Below are 15,742 nucleotides of genomic sequence, written 5' to 3' on the forward strand. Positions count from 1 at the left end.
GGCTAACCAATCATGCCACCAGTGAATGCAAGGATGCTGAGCACGGGCCAATCATCTGCCAACACTCAGGGAACCAACCACCAACTGAATGGAAAAGATCTCTTCACAAGCAGAGGTCTCACTCCCACAAACCATACACAGTCAAGAATTTAGAGTAAAACCGTTTAAAGGGCTCTTGCCTATACATTTATTTGCATTTATTATTTTCTTTAAAGAGCACCTATTATGCTTTTTCAACTTTTATGACCTTTAAACATTGTTATAATGATTTATAGTCATGTTTAGCCATACTAAAGTGTCAAATAATGACTTACATGCATTTAGACGTATTTCCTGCTGACCGTCTGGGGTGGCTGCGCAGAGCGCTAAACACTATGGCAGCCGGTCGCAATTCACTTGTTCAAATTTCCGGGATTTATCTACGTTGATCAATCCGGATTTTCCATGTATGGTAATGCTGCAACGTGCTCAGGCACGCTCCTGCCATGCCCCCACCTGCCTGCTCAAATCTGCCCGTGCGCCGCTGAAAGTGTTCCGGAAGGTAACCAATCACAACGGAGTGGGGTTGGCAGGAGGGGGGCGGAGAAGGACGAAACCTAGGTTGCGTTCCGAATCGCATACTTTCTACTATATAGTATGTAGAAAAAAGATTTAGGATGTCCCGATTCTTGTGGCCAGATTTAGGATGGTTAGAAGTACCCGGATGTCCTACTTCATGCGGCCAAGATTGTTAGTGTTGAAAAGTGCATCCTATTTGGGCGATTCTGACCCACAATCCAGTGCGCACGTGAAGTGACGTAACATCGACGAAGCTTCCATATGAAAACAAACAGGGATGCGACGGATATAAAAGCAAGAGGCAAGATCAAGGCACAATGTTATGATGAAATAAGAGAGAAAAGTATGTCCCAATAGTATGCCTACTGCATCCTAACTAGATTATTTTTATCGTCGGATGTAGTATGTAGAATAGAAAAAAGAAAGAGTATGCGATTCGGAACGCAACCTTAGTGTTGACAGAGAATGCTGACAGCGCCCAGATGAGAGGAAGCATTTCCCGAAAATCTATTTGGTTTTTTGTGCTGTGATTCGTGTCAGGTTGCTCTATAGGAGTCACTAATGAGAAATTAAGACCAGAAAAGTATTATAATAGGAGATCTTTAACAACATACGGCCAGGGCCGTAACATCTACGGTTGAACGCAATTACAGCTTTCGGCAACCGCATTGTGGAGTTTGCGGACGACCATGGTGTCATTTTATATTCAAAAACATACGTGACCGTCACAGCACTTCCCGGTTGCCTTCCAGTACGTATTTTGTTTTTAAATGACATACCGTGTAAAAACTATTGAACGCAAAATAACGTGGTGAATAAACAAGTCTACAGGAGCATTTAGTGATGTTGTAAAGTTTATCTTTTGACCTACTCCCCTTTAATACCAGTGTTAAAGTTAAGCTAACCTGGATGAGCGACCTTTGCCCATTTCTATATCAAAAATGTACTCACAAAAATGTTGAGCTATCACTTTAAAGCTAAGATGGCCATAAAACCCATCATTTTAAGAGGTGTACTCCAAAACCATTATAATTGAAGATACCCTTAGAAATGATTGTACTGATTGTACATTAACAAGTACCTTCTTCCCAATAAAAAAAGACCAAGGACATTTTTAAGACGTTCCAGGAGGCAAGGTTGTGCTTTTTCCATGCATTCTTTAGATACTGACCACATTAACTGACACAACTAATTCATTAAGTGTGATTTCCAGTTGTGGCACTTTATATTCAAACTAGCAGCTGCCTCATCTGGTGAGAAATACCCCAGGAAGGAGTTACTGATCAATCATTATGCCACAAAGACACTGCAGGTGACATGCTTGCCAGGTGAACCTTTAAAATATACATGCCGCCATATATCAAGGGCATGACAGGTACATTAGAGAGAGGCACAGGGAGTAAGGGAAAGTCAGTATGAAGTCAGGATCGAATCACACACACACACACACGGTCAAAAACACACACTTAATTTCCTGCTGGCTATGAGTGCATACCCGACTGAGAAAATATGATAAATAAGAGCTGCAAGCTCACCTACGTTAATGTAGGCTAAAGTAATACATTCAGTCCTGGCCTGCCGGGGAAGCTCTCACTTATACACGTCGGTTTAGTCTCACAAATACACGGTCGACATGGCTTTACCCCTGAACAGCCAGGATAAATTCCTACTAATTCCTAGCCTATATAAGTGTCTCTGTGTAGTGTGTGTGTGTGTGTGTGTGTGTGTGTGTCTATATGTATTCTATAGGCTATATCCTAAAGTAATAATAATGGTATAATTGTTTATTGGTGGAACACTGCAACGAGGAACGAGAAGTCGGGCACAGAGATCTGAGGGACGTGGTAGGTGCCAAGCACGTCGGCGTGGAGTGGCTGGTGACCAAGGAAGCCAACTATGTACAGGTATTAATCTCTGATGAACTGAAACAAAATATTGTTGTTCAAACTAACTTGTATGCAGATCAGCACTGAAACCAGTAGAGGCAGGTTTGTGTCTTGAAGGTGAACTATTTCTATTGTTTTTGTTGTATAAGGTGAAAAGTAACTTAAAGCTGTCATATCTTTGTATTCAGGCAAAGGTTGGGAAGACTCCCTACACACTGGTCAGATGGAAAAATGTAACACTATTGATGAGGAGCAGGGCCAATATGTTAATGCTTAAAACATGTTGATGCTGAGCAAAAGCTTATGGGATCTTTTTCTAAACGTCCTAGACCATATGGGTAACTGCTGAAAGACTTAATCACCCAGACAATGTTGTACAGTATTCATTTTAAGACCCTGCGTGATTCATAGCCAAATCAATGTAATGGGGATATAAAAGTGTTGAGTGATATATTCTCCATGGGAACTAGTGAATGCTCCAATCAAATCAAAATGTGAAACAAACATTGGAAAACTTATTTTACATTTCATTCCAAAATCATGATCATGTCATGTTTGGCTTGGAGAAAAGTTAATGTCTAAAACGCTATGTTTAATTTGGGTGCTATTTCCTTACCAAAAGTCCTGCCACACCAGTTTCTCACTGCATTGTTGGTGCCAGGAATGAGTGCAACTTTAGCATTCTGCCCAGAGCAGGACGGCAGCTCAGCGCACTGGGTTCCACAACAAGAAGTTGGCAACACTCACTCCTATACAATATTAAAAAAGACAAGCATAGTTATACACCAACACAATTACAAGACTGTTGTATTGTAGTTGTACCTTTTTTGTATTTGAGCATCTCACACTTACTGGTACGGGTACTGTACTTATCCCATTCAAAGACAATTATCAGTTTAGACCTCACCATTATCAAAGTGACCTGTGCGTTCATGCCTCAACATTTTTTATTTATTTTGGCCTCCACACAGTGAACACATTGTTGTAATCAGTTTAATTATAGGCTTCCTCCATCTCCTCTCCGGGGCTGTGCACACAGGTCTAGACCCAGAGGAGCATAAGAGAGACCTCACAGAAGTCTTATTATTCTTGCACTGTAATAAATGGCGTTTAAGATTTTGTAGGATAAAGGAATTGACCAATGTTCCATGTATGTGGCAGTCAGGGCCATTTTTTTTTCCTGAATGCTAAAATGTGCTGGGGTTTGGCGTCTTGCCATTCGTGCTTACTTTCTAGTATACAACAAGTCGCAGAAGGTAAGTTTCTAGAGGCTCACAGAGAGAGAGAGAGAGAGAGAGAGAGAGAGAGAATAACACATCATATTAGTTTTACACATTTTAACCTTGACAGTCTAAGAAAGCCATAGAAAAACTAATGTAGTGTATTTTGTTATGACACATTCTAAGATTACTGTAGTGTATTATGTTATTATACATTTTATAGTAAGGTCTACTGCTACAGAGTAGGACAGCGACAATGCCTCATCAGGCAGGGGGCAAAGTCAGGGATGTCAGCTGCTTGAGGAGGAAACCCTCAAGGCTGACCTGTAGATCATTCAAATTTCACACAAAGGTGACTGTCTTGTGAGTTAATCAAAGACAGTCTGGCTAAGAGTTAACAGTAGTTTATTGATCCTGGTCATCATCATCATCATCATCAGCATTGTCTTAAAAGTTGCTGAATCAGACTTCTTGGCCAACGTGACATATCGACTCTAGGTGATGACTAGACTCAGGATGTCCTCTGGGGGCCAGAGGGCAACCCAGATGTCCCCTGACTTATTAGGGTGGAGTTAGTTAGGGTACACCAATTAGGTGTTAGGAGGAGCAGGGCGTACTGTCCTAAAGAACCAATCAGATCACTTAGAGTGGCGGTTAAAACCGGCCACAATTCTGGAAAAAGTCGGGTCTCTATAGCAAAGGAACTTCTTCATAGATTTGGCTACAAACACTTTAAATTCTTATTGGCTTCGTTTTGACTGCAGGATGAGTTTTGTTGTTTAATAAAGAGAAGTTTCCTGAGACCTCCTCATCTGCATTCAACTGTGTCTTCTTCCATCAACTAACTACCAACGCGGCTTTCTGAGTAAAGGCCCAAGAAAATATACTGCACTAAGCATGCAGGTTTTTACTACCGCACACTTTCCACCAGGATTCCTGAAGCCAGAGCTCAGAGAAACTTAGACTTCAAAGGGTTTTCATTCACTGGTGTTGGGGGTTGAAACCCCACTGAATGTTAAACAAGAGGACTGGGGCAGAGGTGATAAAGCAGAATAAAATAAAAAGATGAAAGGATATCATGGTCCATGTGATCACTGTGTAACTCAATGTGAATATGGAATCTCCAGCAGCCGATCACAGGCATGGATTAGATCACCTGCATTACGTTCAAACACACTGTTAAAATGTAACTAGGCCTGCAAAAAGCACAAGGCCTACTGGGTACGGCACAGCCCATAAATACAACTATAAATAATCATAAATTACTCCTTTCTGTAACTCCAGGGTGTTAATGCGAATAAGCAAACCATAAGGGCCTCCACACACATCCTACCTCTACTGCGCGTCTGCTTCTGACTTTCTTTCACTGACCGTGTAATCAACCTAGAGCGGCCACACATCCAACCTCGAATGCATTGCTGATGCCCGTCGGAGGCGAGTCTGCAGCGACGCTACACTTTACCTCAGGAGGCTCGCCTATTTTTTTCGCTCGCTGCTTTAACTGATAGAGAAATAGTCTGCTGAGAGTCATATTGACTTCATACCGGCAGCTTTCGCTGTAGTTTCACCATTTCCTGGTGTGTCACTTTCAAAATAAAACTTCCAACAAGCGAAAATGTGGCAAAAAAAATAAAAATAAAAAGGCAATGGGGCGCACGGATTACTGTCGAGACTCAATATTAGACTCAATATAAATCACATGCATCATAAATGACATGAAAGAACCCCATTTTTAATGGGAAGTATCTATAAAAACTCTATGTAGAAAGACACAGCTTTCAGAAGCAGCCAGCAGCAGCAGCAGCAGTTGAGACTTTGTATGTGTGTCCGAAAAAAGCGCAAGAGAGGCAGCAGTAAGAGGAATACGCAGGATGTGTGTGGAGGCCGTAAGGGATTTGACAACAAACATTCTCCAGAATCGCTCACCCAAATTTTAAGACCTTGCCAAATTGCCCACAAAATGTAAAAGTGCAATGCAAAATTCACCAGTGCTCAGCTCAAATTCTGCTGCTACTCTATTATTCTCTACCATCCTACCTTGTTCTCGTGAGTTGACCCTGTTCCCCTCCTGAGTTTAACTGAACTGGCTGATGTTGTTTTTTTCTCTACAGCTGATTGATGTTACATTAATGGGCGGCAGTGGTGAAGTGGGTAGGGAGGTCGCCTCTGGTCGCCTGGATTTTCTTCCAGGGTGCAATGTCCTCTGACCCCCCAACAAGGACCAGTGTCCCAAAATCATCTGGGAAACACTGACTTCCTCAATGTGTTTTTTGCCAATAATTGTATGTATCTGTGCGGAAAAGTCAGTGTACCTGACTGGATAGGTAGGAGTGGGGGGCGGGGGGGGGGGCTTAAGAGTCTTGGCCTAGGGGCCTATTATCTCATAATCCATCTAAGAACCAACTGGATTCCACAATCTTTTTTATTTTTGCGGGGAGCATGCACAAGCATTATTTATAAAAAAAAATTAAAAACGGGGGCCCCACACTAGGACTTGAAACGGCCCCCGGATCTTTAAGGCCGCCCCTGTGATAATGACAGAAATGTACAGTACTAAGACGACAGGCCAGTAATTTGCAACAATGAACATTGTGTGCACTGCCTCAGTTCAACCAAGTCCACAAACAAAAAATATAACAATTTACAATAGCGTTTTTCGCTTACTATGCATGTCGCTTAATGGCACTTGTACTTTTAGCATGGAGTGAGCTGAAGTGGCGCTGAAGATTTGAAGCCTTGAAATGTGCTAATGACGCCTGGCATATAAGGCAGAATGGCCTGGTATAACGTTCAACAAAAAATATAAACTCTCCCACTCTGTTTCGGAGCAAACTTGACACAAATTACTCACGGAAAACCTCCCTCCAAGCTGAGCGGGCAGTTTTATGTTGCGTCCACACCAAACGTTTACGAACGTTATGTTGCGTCCTCAATTAAACGTTTGCGAACAGGCATACACATACACATTAACAAAATAAGAAATAAAATAATAAACAACATGTAATACGAACGTAAGAGCCCCATGAAACGTTTGCGAACATGCACACACAAAAAAAAAAGTATAATTTATTTTTTTAAATATAAATTCTAAACACGAAATTTGATATGAACTGAAGAGCCGCACGAAGCCAGTCAAAGAGCCGCATGCGGCTCGCTAGCAGGTTGGCCAGGCCTGTTATAGATCAACATGTCTTTGACTACAAGTTGTTTTTCACAAACTCTTAAAACAGTAACAGCAAACTCCTCCTGAAGCACACTATCAACTCTTCTGATAATAGAACTACCATTTATTTCCATAGCGCTTGAACATGCTGTCTTTACACAGCTTTCTGCATACCACCACAACAACCTTCTTGACACTTTGGTATCGTTTATCATGACTATAAAACATTAAAAACACATTTTTAGGTCAGAAAAGACGAAATAGCATAATAGGAGCTACTTAAAGCTGGGGTAGCTATTTGATTTCTGGTCAAAGTTAACATGAGCAGACATTTTGACCAATCAGAGCGAGGCTCCGATTCTCTGTTCTTATTGGCTGTTGGGACTGTCCATTCACTTTGGCACGACTTTGTTGGTGTAGAACGTGTCAGGGAGGGACCATAGGGGAGGCACCAAAGAGAGCAAGTGAAGTGGTTGAGGTATTTGGTTTCGAATCTCTATCCCAACTGCCATTTTCTCCCCAAATCTTCTACCCCAGCTTTAAGAACCGAAATGAAGTGTCATAAGCCACGTGAGAAAGTTCTTTGCACTCATTGGTCAGATGTGTCTGGGGCAGGAGCAAAAAGGGAGTTCTTGTACTGCTTTTTGGTTGAGCTGTTAAAACGGCAAAAACTGTGTTTATTTCTTATATGAGCTCTTTTAACTGCTATAGACCACAGGTATTGTTAAGTGTATTTCATCTTGCACTGCTAGTCCAAACTACAGCGCGTAGTATGGTCTGGCACTTCTGAAATTATGGAAAAACTGGGACGGCCTGTTCTCATTTCTTTAAACCGATCACAATCGTCTTGGGCGGCGATAAGTCCTTTCAAAGTAGTGCAAACATATCACAAAAAAAAGCTCAATGAGTGCTAAAAGAATGCTTCACTCATTGGGTCAAAGGCGTTATTCAGATGACTATCGAAATCACCAATAACTGAGATTTTATGAGAATGAGTAATAAGATCTGAGATACAATCTCAAGTTATTCTAGCCACTGACAATACGTGACAGGTGGTCTATGAAGTGCTACAAGGTGAAATCCATTTCCTTGATAAAAAGCTGTTAATAATCACTGGAGTCGCTGGAATGTAATACCGTGTCTAGAGGTCAGGTTGAAAATAGATTTAGAGATTAGGGAAACACCTCCACAATATGTGAAGTATGTATAATCCAAAAACATTTATTTACTCTAACTTTTTTAAATTAACCTTTTTCATTCAACAACATCAGTAGCTTCTAATGGAAGACAGCAAGCAGTGTAGAAGTTGAAATATGTCAAGGTTAATACTAGTCCGCATAAAAGAGTCTTCATTGAATTGTTAGAAAAAAATGATATGCAAACATGTCTCATAAAGACTAATCTAATCATGTTCAGATTATTCATACATTCAAGTCTTCCCTATTTTGAACAGACTATTTATAAAATAAATGAATCCTATGTCGGAAAAAGGATCAGGATGAATCTAAAGTAGGGCTATCAAACAATTACAATATTGAATCAGATTAATCACAAGGTGCTGTGGATTGATCACCATTAATTCTACCATACGAAATATGCCAGAACAATTTGAATTCTCTCTGTATAGGGGAGACCGGGGATAATAGGCACACGTTTTACTCTAGTGAGAATTGCTCATCACCTTAACATCTTTCAATAGTCATTCCTACATTAAATTTAAGCTTAAAGTGTTGGCTTGAAATGTGTACTCCTCACTTTTTCTCATTTATTGTAATAAAGAAGAAATTAATCATCAAAGACACCCTTACACATTGTGACAACCAACCCCATCAAGGGGTCGGTTGTCACACACTATGGGGTTGTTTGTCACAATGTTATCTTAATGGGAATAATCTTAAAAAGAAGGCAAGAAATCAGAACTAAATTAGAAAGTTTAATTGCATTGTCAAGTTGCCAAATAGGCCTACATAACTTACTGTAGCCTTGGCAGCTGGTCTAGTTTGGGATGCACTGGGTTGTTTTGATTTTGTTGCCCTTTTTTCTTTTGCATGCTAGCTGCCTTTTCCTGCTCTATTCTTTCCTTCTCTGGGGTGTCAGTGAGGATACAGCTTGACAATTTCTTTCGTTATTGGGTTCCTTTTCTGGCTGCAGCCTTTGGATAACATGTGACAACCAACCCCCCAAAAAATGTGACGACCAACCCCAACTTGAATTTCTTGCTATCATCAAGGCCAACAACCATCTGACAACTAATTAGCTTGCTAACCACAATCTAAACAATAGTTTACCCTTCACACCTTTTTAGGGCAACAAGTGTTTTGTTATAAACCCATTGTGTAAAAGCCTAGAAGAAAAATACTGAGGAGCTAAATATTTTCAATTTGACATGAAAAACACTAACAGTCCTCTCACCTCAAATTCAGCAGTCTTACTCCAATGAAGACTAGGTGACCTCTGATCCCAATTCTGGATATTTACATACCAGAATTCCACAGACAGCGCCTTCTGGTTCCCAGATATAACGATTGTGACAACCAACCCGTGTGACATATAACCCCGTTCTCCCCTATCGTTGTAGGAACGGAAAGATAAATGACAGAATGTGATATACATTTAGATTTTTTTTTTATCCATGGGAAATCCAAATGATGGTGATAATACTGAATTGATTATAATTAGAATTAATATTCAACTAAAACATAGGCCTACCACACCATAATTCAATTTGGCTGTCTCTTTGCTATGTCTTTGAGCAAATATAGGCTATAGAATGGCATTTATTTGGTATTCTATACCAGAATCAATAAATACATGTGTGTTTTCATCCCATGTGTGAATGGCATTAAATGAAAAAAACATTTCTGGTGATAATGTTCGGATAGGATCTTTAATGAGAGGATAATATGTTTTGGAAAACGCTTGATAAGAATAACCTTGAAACATATTTGACTCTGACCTTGTAACAGGAACTATGCAGCTGTGCACCAGTGATGGTGCTGCCTTAACCCACAGCTTCTAAAGCCATAAATCACTATTAATCACACTTCTTGTGCCTCATAAAGATAATGTGGACAACAACCTCAATGAGAGCAGACTAAAGTGTATTTGTCCCTGGCTGAATGTCACTTGCATAATGAAGGATATCTCAAGTTGCAAGATCAAATCTAATATTCTAATGATATTTTTATACAATAACGTTGGAATAATATTTGAGACAATGAGTAAAAATAAAGCCAATTAAAAAGTACCGTACTGACTCCCACCTATCTGACACAGGTTTAAATTAGCTAATTCATATGTGCATTGTGTGCAGCCAAGAACCTTCTTAAATTGATTATAAAACTAGTCCTTACCCATGGATATGTGCAGTACAACTACATGTCACTGTTGGGATTAGGGCCAAACATTATTTTTTTGTCTGGACCAATTAATGTGACCATTGACAATTTCCTAATCCTAAAGTACTCTTAATAATCTTTCAAGGAACACACTAGACACACTTCTGATCAGATATTAAAGTGAGTTAATACCAACAAACAAATTTGTACTTATTCCCTCACCCAATGAGAATCGATAAGGAATCGGATCGATAAGCAATATCGGAATCGTTAAATTCTTATCAATTCCCATCCTTAGTTTTGGGGTTTAGTTACACTATAGAAGTGCAGAGATAAAAACAAAAGCACTGCAGGTGTCTTACCCTAGATCTCATTGTGTGCCTTAAGGGTGCAGAACAAAGAGGCCTGCCACACTACACACTTGTTTTTTACATACTGTACCTAAGGAGCTATCCTCATCCATCATCCCCTTTCCACTAAATATCCTACATCCTAAAGTCCCACCTATAACATTTGTTTGGATAAATGATGTCAACCAGTGATGGATTAACTAATGTCTTTTTAAACGTGTGGCTAAAATCATCAAGGCCCTTCACAGCCTGCCCAAAGAGTATTCCCAAAAAATTTGTTCTGCTCTCAGTGAGCCACAAACCACTAACGTCTGATTTCACTGATCCATGTTATTGGCTTCCTCTTTGTACTAACAGGCTATTCATCTCAAATATCTCTTTCCCTTTTCATTGTTTTTTTTTCTTTGTCCTTTGGCCTGCATGCAGCATTGTATAAGCACCTAGACAAGAAGACGTCTGGTCAACTTTTTTTGTTTTCTGCACTTCAGTGTGGAATTCCGCATCATCGATGAATTTATAATCTTTCAACTTCTTTACCTGCTCCTCGGGCCAAGTATTTCAGTAACACATGTTGTTGTCCAGAAAGGTGAAAGATGTCCCATCAAACAAGAAAAATAAAAAGACTGGGTTATTTCCCCCTCAGACCTTCTAATGTAAACTCTGTAAATACATCTGGTTTCCCTTACCCCTGTGAATACAGTAATACAGAGTTTCCCAAATCTCCACTGTGGATGCAGATGTTTAAAAAAAGCCCTGGTTTATGTGTCTGGTTGTGTTGTTCATGAGCCAGACCATATATCAGTACCATCTGGGTGGGCAAATTCTAGTTGTGATTGTTTATATCTAATACATCACTAGAAGAGGTTTTCCCAGATGGTACCGACAACTGACATTTTGGGACTTAGCCCGTGGACTTGTGTACAGAAGACCAAATAGCACAGAAAACACTACTGTTACGTAAAATACCCATGTATGTGTGTGTGTGGAGTGCCTGCAAACCCATGATTATCTTACATATTCTTCTCGTAAAATGTTTTTGAAATAGCATCTATATACCTTAATTAACCCTGCATGTAGTTTTCATTCACTATTTACAATACCACAGGAGAAATTGTGGGTGCTTTTGAGAGCAATAATACAAATCATGACTGCACATGAAGGTTATGCGAGAGGTATGGTTAAAACGGACATGAACTTGAGGCTATAAATCTTAAGCATATATAGGTGAAAACAGTTAAACATGAATAAAGTCCCATCTGATGTCAGATAAAGGCGTCTCCAGACTATGACAGATTAGCTGCTGGAGAGAATCACCTCTATGTCCAGTGCTGAAATTCCATTTCATCAACTCTGATAAGAGACAAGTGATAGCAATAGCGATAGCAATCTGTGTAAACACAAAACTAAATTAAAAGTGTAGAGACAAAAGATTTGATAGCATCTCAAAAGCATAATGCAATTGACTCTGCTAGCATTACATGTTTCACTTCAGGAGTGAAAAATGATGGCTGTTTATGGATAGTTGAAAATGTATTCATGAGCACAATTACCTCTGTAAGATGATGCCACACACTTTATTTGGGTTAAGGGGTTATCTAAGAGCTGTGATTTTCTTATTAATAAACTAGTCTGCATTCACAGATAATACCTGCCAAAGAAATGTGGCCCACTGTGAATAACTGATCATAGCATGGTAATTAGAACTAGAAAATCCTGCGGAGATTTTAAAAGTACGGGCCACCCGGCGCCGACCGCCAGCCCCGCATCGGCAGCGCCCCACCCGTCGGCCCGGTTCAAACGCTTCTACGAACCGCCGCTGCGCACTTTCCAAACACGACACCCAAGTTGTTTCCAATTGAAGGTTGCAATCGTGGCAAATCGGCAGAAAAATGGCCGCTCTCGCGAAGACATTTTCATTAAGGGCGGCCATGTTTTTGAGCTATCTCGCTAAAACTTTATACACATGTGTATGTTGGTCCCCTAATGCTGTGTACACAATTTGGTGATGATAAATTGGAAATCCATAAAGTAGATGGCACTTGACTGTATTTCTGGTCATGCAAATTACGGATGAAAAGAAAAATCACGACAAACTTTTACGGACATGCTACCACATGTCTTCTGCACATATCCAGCAAGTTTTATGATGATAGGACCAATGGTCAATGAGTTATGGCCAATTTTCTGATAAGCCCCGCCCCTTCGTAAACGTTTTGGTCAATGGCGGCCATGTTTTTCAAGCTATCCTACTCATATTTTTCGGGGACGTGTGTCAGAGTCCCCCGAGGTTTCGTGAGAAGTTTGGTGTCAATACAGTGAAATTTGAGGAAGTTGTGGTTAAAACCCTGTTTTTCAGTTTATGCTAATTAGCGGAAAATATTCCCAGACTTATATGGTCCCAGAGGCTTTTTTGTAGAGGACCCTACCATACATCTATGTGAGAAATTTCAAGTGAATCGGACTTACGGTGTGAGGGGCGTGGCCTCTCAAACTTTCTTCAGTCGGGGCTTAATAACAGCGCCCCCTTGTGGAAATTCAAAAAACTGTATAATAGCACACCCCGTGGGGTAGGGACGAACGTTCTGTGAAAAGAATAAGTATGGTGGAGAACAATAATTACTTGAGGGGCCGTACTTAAATAAGGTAAGAAATATTTGTGATAACTGAACATGGGAAGGAGCACTTTCAGCAGTAGCTTTCATTTTTAAATAGTGCTTAAAAGATTAAACGGACCCCAGTGAGTAGTTTCCAAATCATTTGTGTGAACCTGTAATTCAAAAGACAATGTTAAGGTTATTCCAAACCATGGTATTTCCACCATATTGCGGCCACTGGGCAGATGATGTATCATAAGATGAATACTGTTCAAATCATTTCTTAGGTTGTGAGGAAACATAGCATATTTTCTTCCGCTCTATAATTTAAATCCCTTTGTTTTGCTTAACGAATAACCATTGATATGGCTGAGTGGCTGAGAACGATGACGTCGAGGTTGTGCACCAGTTTCAGTTGTAGTCACAGGAAGACAATGGATAAGGATACGAGAGAAGCTATTCAGGCTGTGTTCGGAAAGCCATACTAACGTCCTAGTCATACTCATTTTGACTTCAATTTGAGTATGTGACGGTTGGGTATGCGAGAAATTCCCAGATGAGTACTAACTTCCGGGAAGATTTTGGGTATGGATCGATTGGATACTTTTCCTACTCAACCGCCCCACAATGCATTGCGTCTTTTCAAACGACAAGGAAGGGTTTTCTTTAATTATTTATTTACAAATTCTGCATTTCCTGCACAACACAAGATTGTATGTACAAATCTAGTTCTATATCTAACCTGTGGAGGGCGGCAATACGCTAAACAGCGTCTAAACGGCCGGAACCTTATAAGAAGAAGAAGAAATTCTTTATTGCTTGAGTATACTTCAGTGTGAATGTTTCGACGCACCTCGCATACACAATCGATCTTTGAGTAGACAGTATGTAGTATATAGATGTTGAGTATGTAGGATGTTAGTATGGCTTTCCGAACACAGCCTCAGTTTGTTGTGGCAACGCTGCCGAATATCAATAAAATAAAGCCGGAACAAGAACAAGCTTTGCTGAGTTTTGTTGGTTTCTGGCCGGTCCCGGCGCTAGACATACGTCACGACCAAACGTAATGCGATTGGTTGGCAGATCCAGAGTGGCACTGGGCAGATTCAATCATTTTAAACCTCAGCAGACACCCGCCTCCAAGTGAGGTAACGTTTGTCAATTGAGCAGTTTCAGACCTTCTGTACAAATGAAATGAAGTAGTCTGGTAGAACCAGGCTAGTTCAGTACATGTTTGCACTTAATGTTCAAAATGACTATGCTGCTATTGGTAGTGAGTAAATCAGTAGCTTTTGCAGTGAGGCTCCTTTCACTGAGATCAGCTATCGCAGTGTGCCACTTCCCTTGTAAAAAAGCATATTGACAGACCGCACAGGCCACTTTAGAAGCAGCACTGAATGTTGCAGAGGTGTGGGCGTTTATGTGTTCACCGACTTATGAACGTATTGAAGTGCATTTTAACAGTGATGCTATCCCATGGGTTAGAGAACAGTGAACACATTACAGAACTACAAGTGTTTGATCTGATCTGAATGAAATCAGTTCACTTCAGCCCAGACTGAAATATGTCAACTACTGGTTGATGGATGACATTTAGTACAGATTTTGAGTGATCTTGAAGATTGGTCATCTAACATAGCAGCAATGAATGAAGAAAACTCATCAATTTCAATGCAAACACATTATCAAACACTGGCCAAAAAAAGGGCATAACTTTATTACCCTTGACAGTTTAGTTCTTCTTGCTGATGTTAGATTCATTTATAAAGTATTAAATATGAAATCCTGGCTAAGATCAAACCCAATCATGTACCCATCAAGCATACATTCAGACTGAATGTTGTGATGTCTTCCTAGTCTTTAAGTCCATCTTCATTAATAAAAGCCAACAGCATTATTGGTCCTGGGTTCTTCGTGCAAAAACAATGGCAGAAACATTTTTGTAGGTTAAAAAACAAGAGTTTGAAAGTACTTGTTTTGTAGTATATGTGTTCTAATGTTTTCCTGAACTATTTGGCTGTAAACAGCAGCATTTAGATGTATAGCAGCAGGCTTTAATAGATGTTCTACGCCTATTGGAGCTTGAAGGGACCTTCAGAGACCATTTGAAGTTTTGTCGAACTGGCAAACCTGTAATTAGGTTGACCTTCACCTTGTGCTGCCACACCAAATCTCACCTTGTCCTTGTCTTTCTTCTTTCAGCAGTGTTAACTTAAGGCTCAACTCCAATCTGGCAACTTTCAACACTGCAGCGACTGTGTTTTTGCCTAGTATAGTTTTAATGAGCCTGATGCGGGTGTGGGCTGTTTGGCTTAGTGCGATGGTGAGAGGAGGTCCTTTGAGGCGTGGAGGACACAGCGTTTGCTGTGAAGATTCTGTGCTGCGGTGCGGATCGATCTCAGGTGTGATCCTGTGCTTTGCTTCTAGCTTTACCCCCATACCCCCTCCCCTCCCCTCGTCTGCTGCCACTGACCAATTCTGTGTAATCGATACAACTGTTAAGAGGCGGCCGGCCGGCTTTCTTCAACACCCGCTTTACCTTTATGAAAGGCTATGGCCTCTGATTTCTATCTAGTACACAGAGTTATTGATTACTGTCAAGTTCTTTTCAGCCCCGACCTCAAGATTGCCTC

Source organism: Ammodytes marinus, assembly GCF_949987685.1.
Source record: "Ammodytes marinus genome assembly, chromosome: 13".
Lineage (NCBI taxonomy): Eukaryota > Metazoa > Chordata > Actinopteri > Uranoscopiformes > Ammodytidae > Ammodytes > Ammodytes marinus.